Consider the following 7500-nt stretch of genomic DNA (forward strand, 5'->3'; position numbering starts at 1 on the left):
AAAACGTCGGGGTCCCGGGGTGGCGGAGGGGGGCGGCGGCGGGGGCGGCGGCGGGTACACGGCGCCGGGTCCAGGGCGCCGGGTCCAGCCCGTCCCGGGGCGGGGACAGGTGGTGTCGTCCGTCCCCGCCCCCGTAACCTGCTCTGAAGCATCCGCTTCCCGCCGCGGTTCGCCCTCCACCCCCCCGCCGCACACGCAGCTGCCGCTTCCCGCCGCCTCTGCCCCCCGCCCCGGGATCAACCACCCGCCGGGTCCAGCCGGTCCCGGTCCCGGGAACCTGCTCCCGGGGCCAGCCGGAGCCACGCCCCCTCCTCTGACGCTTCCAGCTGCCGCCTCCCCTCCCACCCCCCAAACTCACACTGGCCCTCGCCGGCCCGCCCACCCGCCTACCTGCTTGCCCGCCGCCGCTGGGTGGCGTGCCGGACACTCTCGCACACAGGTACACAGACAGGGACACAGGGACACAGGCACTCAGGCACACAGGGACACAGGGACACAGGGACACAAGGACACAGGGACACAGGCACTCAGGCACTCAGGCACTCAGGGACACAGGGACACAGGGACACAGGCACTCAGGCACTCAGGGACACAGGGACACAGGGACACAGGGACACAGGCACTCAGGCACACAGGGACACAGGTGGCGGGCCGGAGGCCTCTCTCCACTGTGTGGCAGGGGTCCAAGAGCCACCCCAGCCCAACCCAGAGGGTCTTTTGCACCTCTCTAGAGGCCACCCAGAGACCCCAGGCCGCAGCAGAAGCCTCCCCCGCACGCTCTGCAGGCTTCCGACCCACCCCAGGCCGCAGCAGAAGCCTCCCCCGCACGCTCTGCAGGCTTCCGACCCACCCCAGGCCGCAGCAGAAGCCTCTCCCGCACGCTCTGCAGGCTTCCGACCCACCCCAGGCCGCACCAGAAGCCTCTCCCGCACGCTCTGCAGGCTTCTCAGCCACCCCAGGCCGCAGCAGAAGCCTCTCCCGCACGCTCTGCAGGCTTCTCAGCCACCCCAGGCCGCAGCAGAAGCCTCTCCCGCACGCTCTGCAGGCTTCTCAGCCACCCCAGGCCGCACCAGAAGCCTCCCCCGCACGCTCTGCAGGCTTCTCAGCCACCCCAGGCCGCACCAGAAGCCTCTCCCGCACGCTCTTCAGGCTTCTCAGCCACCCCAGGCCGCACCAGAAGCCTCCCCCGCACGCTCTGCAGGCTTCTCAGCCACCCCAGGCCGCACCAGAAGCCTCTCCCGCACGCTCTGCAGGCTTCTCTGCCACCCCAGGCCGCACCAGAAGCCTCCCCCGCACGCTCTGCAGGCTTCTCAGCCACCCCAGGCCGCACCAGAAGCCTCCCCCGCACGCTCTGCAGGCTTCCGACCCACCCCAGGCCGCAGCAGAAGCCTCTCCCGCACGCTCTGCAGGCTTCCGACCCACCCCAGGCCGCACCAGAAGCCTCTCCCGCACGCTCTGCAGGCTTCTCAGCCACCCCAGGCCGCAGCAGAAGCCTCTCCCGCACGCTCTGCAGGCTTCTCAGCCACCCCAGGCCGCAGCAGAAGCCTCTCCCGCACGCTCTGCAGGCTTCTCAGCCACCCCAGGCCGCACCAGAAGCCTCCCCCCGCACGCTCTGCAGGCTTCTCAGCCACCCCAGGCCGCACCAGAAGCCTCTCCCGCACGCTCTTCAGGCTTCTCAGCCACCCCAGGCCGCACCAGAAGCCTCCCCCGCACGCTCTGCAGGCTTCTCAGCCACCCCAGGCCGCACCAGAAGCCTCTCCCGCACGCTCTGCAGGCTTCTCAGCCACCCCAGGCCGCACCAGAAGCCTCCCCCGCACGCTCTGCAGGCTTCTCAGCCACCCCAGGCCGCACCAGAAGCCTCCCCCGCACGCTCTGCAGGCTTCCCACCCACCCCAGGCCGCAGCAGAAGCCTCTCCCGCACGCCCTGCAGGCTTCTCAGCCACCCCAGGCCGCAGCAGAAGCCTCTCCCGCACGCTCTGCAGGCTTCTCAGCCACCCCAGGCCGCAGCAGAAGCCTCTCCCGCACGCTCTGCAGGCTTCTCAGCCACCCCAGGCCGCAGCAGAAGCCTCTCCCGCACGCTCTGCAGGCTTCTCAGCCACCCCAGGCCGCACCAGAAGCCTCTCCCGCACGCTCTGCAGGCTTCTCAGCCACCCCAGGCCGCAGCAGAAGCCTCTCCCGCACGCTCTGCAGGCTTCTCAGCCACCCCAGGCCGCAGCAGAAGCCTCTCCCGCACGCTCTGCAGGCTTCTCAGCCACCCCAGGCCGCACCAGAAGCCTCTCCCGCACGCTCTGCAGGCTTCTCAGCCACCCCAGGCCGCAGCAGAAGCCTCTCCCGCACGCTCTGCAGGCTTCTCAGCCACCCCAGGCCCCAACAGAAGCCTCTCCCGCACGCTCTGCAGGCTTCCGACCCACCCCAGGCCGCACCAGAAGCCTCCCCCGCACGCTCTGCAGGCTTCCGTCCCACCCCAGGCCGCACCAGAAGCCTCCCCCGCACGCTCTGCAGGCTTCCGTCCCACCCCAGGCCGCACCAGAAGCCTCCCCCGCACGCTCTGCAGGCTTCTCAGCCACCCCAGGCCGCACCAGAAGCCTCCCCCGCACGCTCTGCAGGCTTCTCAGCCACCCCAGGCCGCAGCAGAAGCCTCCCCCGCACGCTCTGCAGGCTTCTCAGCCACCCCAGGCCGCAGCAGAAGCCTCCCCCGCACGCTCTGCAGGCTTCTCAGCCACCCCAGGCCCCAACAGAAGCCTCTCCCGCACGCTCTGCAGGCTTCCGACCCACCCCAGGCCGCAGCAGAAGCCTCTCCCGCACGCTCTGCAGGCTTCCGACCCACCCCAGGCCGCACCAGAAGCCTCCCCCGCACGCTCTGCAGGCTTCTCAGCCACCCCAGGCCGCACCAGAAGCCTCTCCCGCACGCTCTTCAGGCTTCTCAGCCACCCCAGGCCGCACCAGAAGCCTCTCCCGCACGCTCTGCAGTCTTCTCAGCCACCCCAGGCCGCACCAGAAGCCTCTCCCGCACGCTCTGCAGGCTTCCGACCCACCCCAGGCCGCACCAGAAGCCTCCCCCGCACGCTCTGCAGGCTTCTCCGCCACCACAGGCCGCACCAGAGGATCTTTTGCACCTCTCTGGACGCCACCCAGAGACTCCAGGCCGCACCAGAGGCCCCCCCCCCAACCATTTACAGGCTGCAGTGCCAGCCTAGGCCCCGCTGGCAGCCTCCCTTGTCTGCTTTGGAAGGCCTCCCATCCACTCCAGACCTGCCTGGAGGCCTCCCTCGACTGCTCCCGGGGCCCTCGAAGCCACCCTAGGCCTTTCTGGAGGACCTGCTCGACCGCTCGGGCGGCTTCTGACGCACCCTCGGCCATCCGGCGCCCAGCAGCTCCCAGGGCCAGGCACCGGCCTCCCCCTCCGGCCGCCCCTGGGGCCGGGGGTGGCTCGGACTCGGCGCCCCCAACGTGTCGTCCCGTCCCCCCCCCGCCCCGCACCGCCGAACATTCGCTGCAGCCGAGGGCTTGCCGCTCGACGCCTACCCCACCCGCCCAGCCCCCCGCTGCGGCCCGGCGCTGCCCCGGCCGCTGCGCCCCGCCTCTCATCGCTCCCCCCACCCGGCAACCGGCCGCCGGGCACGGCAAGTCCCAGGGCAGGGAACAGGTGCTGCCGGGACCCCCGTGCTGGCTGCCGGCTTCCCGGGGCTGCCCCGGGCACGGACAGGTCGCCCCCCCGCCCCGGCGAATGTTCGCCGAACCGGCTGCCGGCTGCCTTCGAGCACCCCCCGCCCCCCGCCACTATCGTCCCCCCCCGCCCCCCCTCCGCCTCCGCTGCCGCTTCTCCCCGCACCGCCTCCACTGCCTCCCCCCGCCGCCGGCGAACGAGTCGGCGGATCCGTAGGGTGCCGGGAGCCCGAACGGCGAGCGGCTCCGGCTGCTGCCGGGACCGCGGGGATTCGAGCCGCTCCGGCCGCGGCCGGGACCCCGTGCCGGAAGCCGGCATCCCGGGACGGCCCCGGGACGGCCCCGGTCGCCGGCCGGGTGACGTTCAGCGAAGCGGCTGCCGCCAGTCTTTGGGCCTCCCCCGTGCCGGGGCCGCGGGGATTCGAGCCGGTCCGGCCGCGGCCGGGATCCCGGGCCGGACGATGGCTTCCCGGGCCGGTCCCGGTCGCCTCCCGGGTGACGTTCACCGAAGCGGCTGCCGGCTGTCTTCGAGCCCCCCCCCCCCCTCCGCCTCCGCTGCCGCTTCTCCCCGCACCCCCTCCACTGCCTCCCCCCCGCCGCCGGCGAACGAGTCGCCGGATCTGTAGGGTGCCGGGAGCCCGAACGGCGAGCGGCTCCGGCTGCTGCCGGGACCGCGGGGATTCGAGCCGCTCCGGCCGCGGCCGGGACCCCGTGCCGGAAGCCGGCATCCCCGGACGGCCCCGGGACGGCCCCGGTCGCCGGCCGGGTGACGTTCAGCGAAGCGGCTGCCGCCAGTCTTTGGGCCTCCCCCGTGCCGGGGCCGCGGGGATTCGAGCCGGTCCGGCCGCGGCCGGGATCCCGGGCCGGACGATGGCTTCCCGGGCCGGTCCCGGTCGCCTCCCGGGTGACGTTCACCGAAGCGGCTGCCGGCTGTCTTCGAGCCCCCCCCCCCCTCCGCCTCCGCTGCCGCTTCTCCCCGCACCCCCTCCACTGCCTCCCCCCGCCGCCGGCGAACGAGTCGCCGGATCTGTAGGGTGCCGGGAGCCCGAACGGCGAGCGGCTCCGGCTGCTGCCGGGACCGCGGGGATTCGAGCCGCTCCGGCCGCGGCCGGGACCCCGTGCCGGAAGCCGGCATCCCCGGACGGCCCCGGGACGGCCCCGGTCGCCGGCCGGGTGACGTTCACCGAAGCGGCTGCCGGCTGTCTTCGAGCCCCCCCCCCCTCCGCCTCCGCTGCCGCTTCTGCCCGCACCCCCTCCACTGCCTCCCCCCGCCGCCGGCGAACGAGTCGGCGGATCCGTAGGGTGCCGGGAGCCCGAACGGCGAGCGGCTCCGGCTGCTGCCGGGACCGCGGGGATTCGAGCCGGTCCGGCCGCGGCCGGGACCCCGTGCCGGAAGCCGGCATCCCGGGACGGCCCCGGGACGGCCCCGGTCGCCGGCCGGGTGACGTTCAGCGAAGCGGCTGCCGCCAGTCTTTGGGCCTCCCCCGTGCCGGGGCCGCGGGGCTTCGAGCCGGTCCGGCCGCGGCCGGGATCCGGGGCCGGGCGATGGCTTCCCGGGCCGGTCCCGGTCGCCTCCCGGGTGACGTTCACCGAAGCGGCTGCCGGCTGTCTTCGAGCCCCCCCCCCCCCTCCGCCTCCGCGGCCGCTTCTGCCCGCACCCCCTCCACTGCCTCCCCCCGCCGCCCGCGAACGAGTCGCCGGATCTGTAGGGTGCCGGGAGCCCGAACGGCGAGCGGCTCCGGCTGCTGCCGGGACCGCGGGGATTCGAGCCGCTCCGGCCGCGGCCGGGACCCCGTGCCGGAAGCCGGCATCCCCGGACGGCCCCGGGACGGCCCCGGTCGCCGGCCGGGTGACGTTCACCGAAGCGGCTGCCGGCTGTCTTCGAGCCCCCCCCCCCCCTCCGCCTCCGCTGCCGCTTCTCCCCGCACCCCCTCCACTGCCTCCCCCCGCCGCCGGCGAACGAGTCGGCGGATCCATACCGTCCCGAGAGCCCGAGGCGGCGGCACCCAGTGCGGGTCCGGCCGAGGCCGGGACCCCGTGCCTGTCGCAGGCTTCCCGGGACGGCCCCGGAACGGCCGCGGTCGCCGGCCGGGTGACGTTCTCCGAAGCGGCTGCCGGCTGTCTTCGAGCCCCCCCCCCCCCTCCGCCTCCGCGGCCGCTTCTGCCCGCACCTCCTTCACTGCCTCCCCCCGCCGCCGGCGAACGAGTCGCCGGATCCGTAGGGTGCCGGGAGCCCGAACGGCGAGCGGCTCCGGCTGCTGCCGGGACCGCGGGGATTCGAGCCGCTCCGGCCGCGGCCGGGACCCCGTGCCGGATGCCGGCATCCCGGGACGGCCCCGGGACGGCCCCGGTCGCCGGCCGGGTGACGTTCAGCGAAGCGGCTGCCGCCAGTCTTTGGGCCTCCCCCGTGCCGGGGCCGCGGGGCTTCGAGTCGGTCCGGCCGCGGCTGGGACCCCGTGCCTGTCGCAGGCTTCCCGGGACGGCCCCGGAACGGCCGCGGTCGCCGGCCGGGTGACGTTCACCGAGGCGACTGCCGGCTGTCTTCGAGCCCCCCCCCCCCCTGCCGGAGCCGCGGGGATACGAGCCGGTCCGGCCGCGGCCGGGACCCCGTGCCGGAAGCCGGCATCCCGGGACGGCCCCGGGACGGCCCCGATCGCCTCCTGGGTGACGTTCACCGAAGCGGCTGCCGGCTGTCTTCGAGCCCCCCCCCCCTCCGCCTCCGCTGCCGCTTCTCCCCGCACCCCCTCCACTGCCTCCCCCCGCCGCCCGCGAACGAGTCGCCGGATCTGTAGGGGGCCGGGAGCCCGAGGCGGCGAGCGGCTCCGGCTGCTGCCGGGACCGCGAGGCTTCGAGCCGGTCCGGCCGCGGCCGGGATCTCGTGCCGAACGTCGTCTTCCCGGGACGGTCCCGGGAGGGCCCCAGTCTCCTCCCGGGTGACGTTCACCGAAGCGGCTGCCGGCTGTCTTCGAGCCCCCACCCCTGCCGTGTCCGCGGGGATTCGCCCCGGTCCGGCAGCTGACGGTTCCCTGTGTCGGACGCCGGCTTCCCGGGACTGCCCCGGGACAGCCCCGGTCGCCTCCCGGGTGACGTTCACCGAAGCTGCTGCCGCCTGTCTTTGTCCCCCCCCCCCGTGCTCTCCCTCAGGCGGGAGGTAGACGTGCTCTCCCTCGGCGAGTAGACGTGCTCTCCCTGGGCGAGTAGACGTGCTCTCCCTGGGCGAGTAGACGTGCTCTCCCTGGGCGAGTAGACGTGCTCTCCCTCGGCGAGTAGACGTGCTCTCCCTCGGCGAGTAGACGTGCTCTCCCTGGGCGAGTAGACGTGCTCTCCCTGGGCGAGTAGACGTGCTCTCCCTGGGCGAGTAGACGTGCTCTCCCTCGGCGAGTAGACGTGCTCTCCCTGGGCGAGTAGACGTGCTCTCCCTGGGCGAGTAGACGTGCTCTCCCTGGGCGAGTAGACGTGCTCTCCCTGGGCGAGTAGACGTGCTCTCCCTGGGCGAGTAGACGTGCTCTCCCTGGGCGAGTAGACGTGCTCTCCCTCGGCGAGTAGACGTGCTCTCCCTCGGCGAGTAGACGTGCTCTCCGCGGAGATCGCGCTTGTCGCCAAGGGGTCGCTGTTGCGCTCTGCCTCCGCCTACGTCATCGTACAAGCCGGCGTGATTTCTGCGACCTGCCGCTGGGCGGAGGTCGGCTGGTTGTGCGCTCGCGGAGCTGACGGCCCTCCAGTTCCGTATATGAGGGAACAAGCCACGCCGAGCACTCCCAGGGCAGCGCTGCCGAGCGGCTGCTCCAAGCCACCCGCCAGGCGGCTGGGCAGGGGTCCGTCTGGCTTCTCGGT

The sequence above is a fragment of the Melanerpes formicivorus genome, unplaced genomic scaffold (assembly GCF_026170545.1).
Source record: "Melanerpes formicivorus ecotype bairdi unplaced genomic scaffold, bMelFor1.0.p_v2 SCAF_414, whole genome shotgun sequence".
In the NCBI taxonomy this organism is placed as follows: Eukaryota; Metazoa; Chordata; class Aves; order Piciformes; family Picidae; genus Melanerpes; species Melanerpes formicivorus.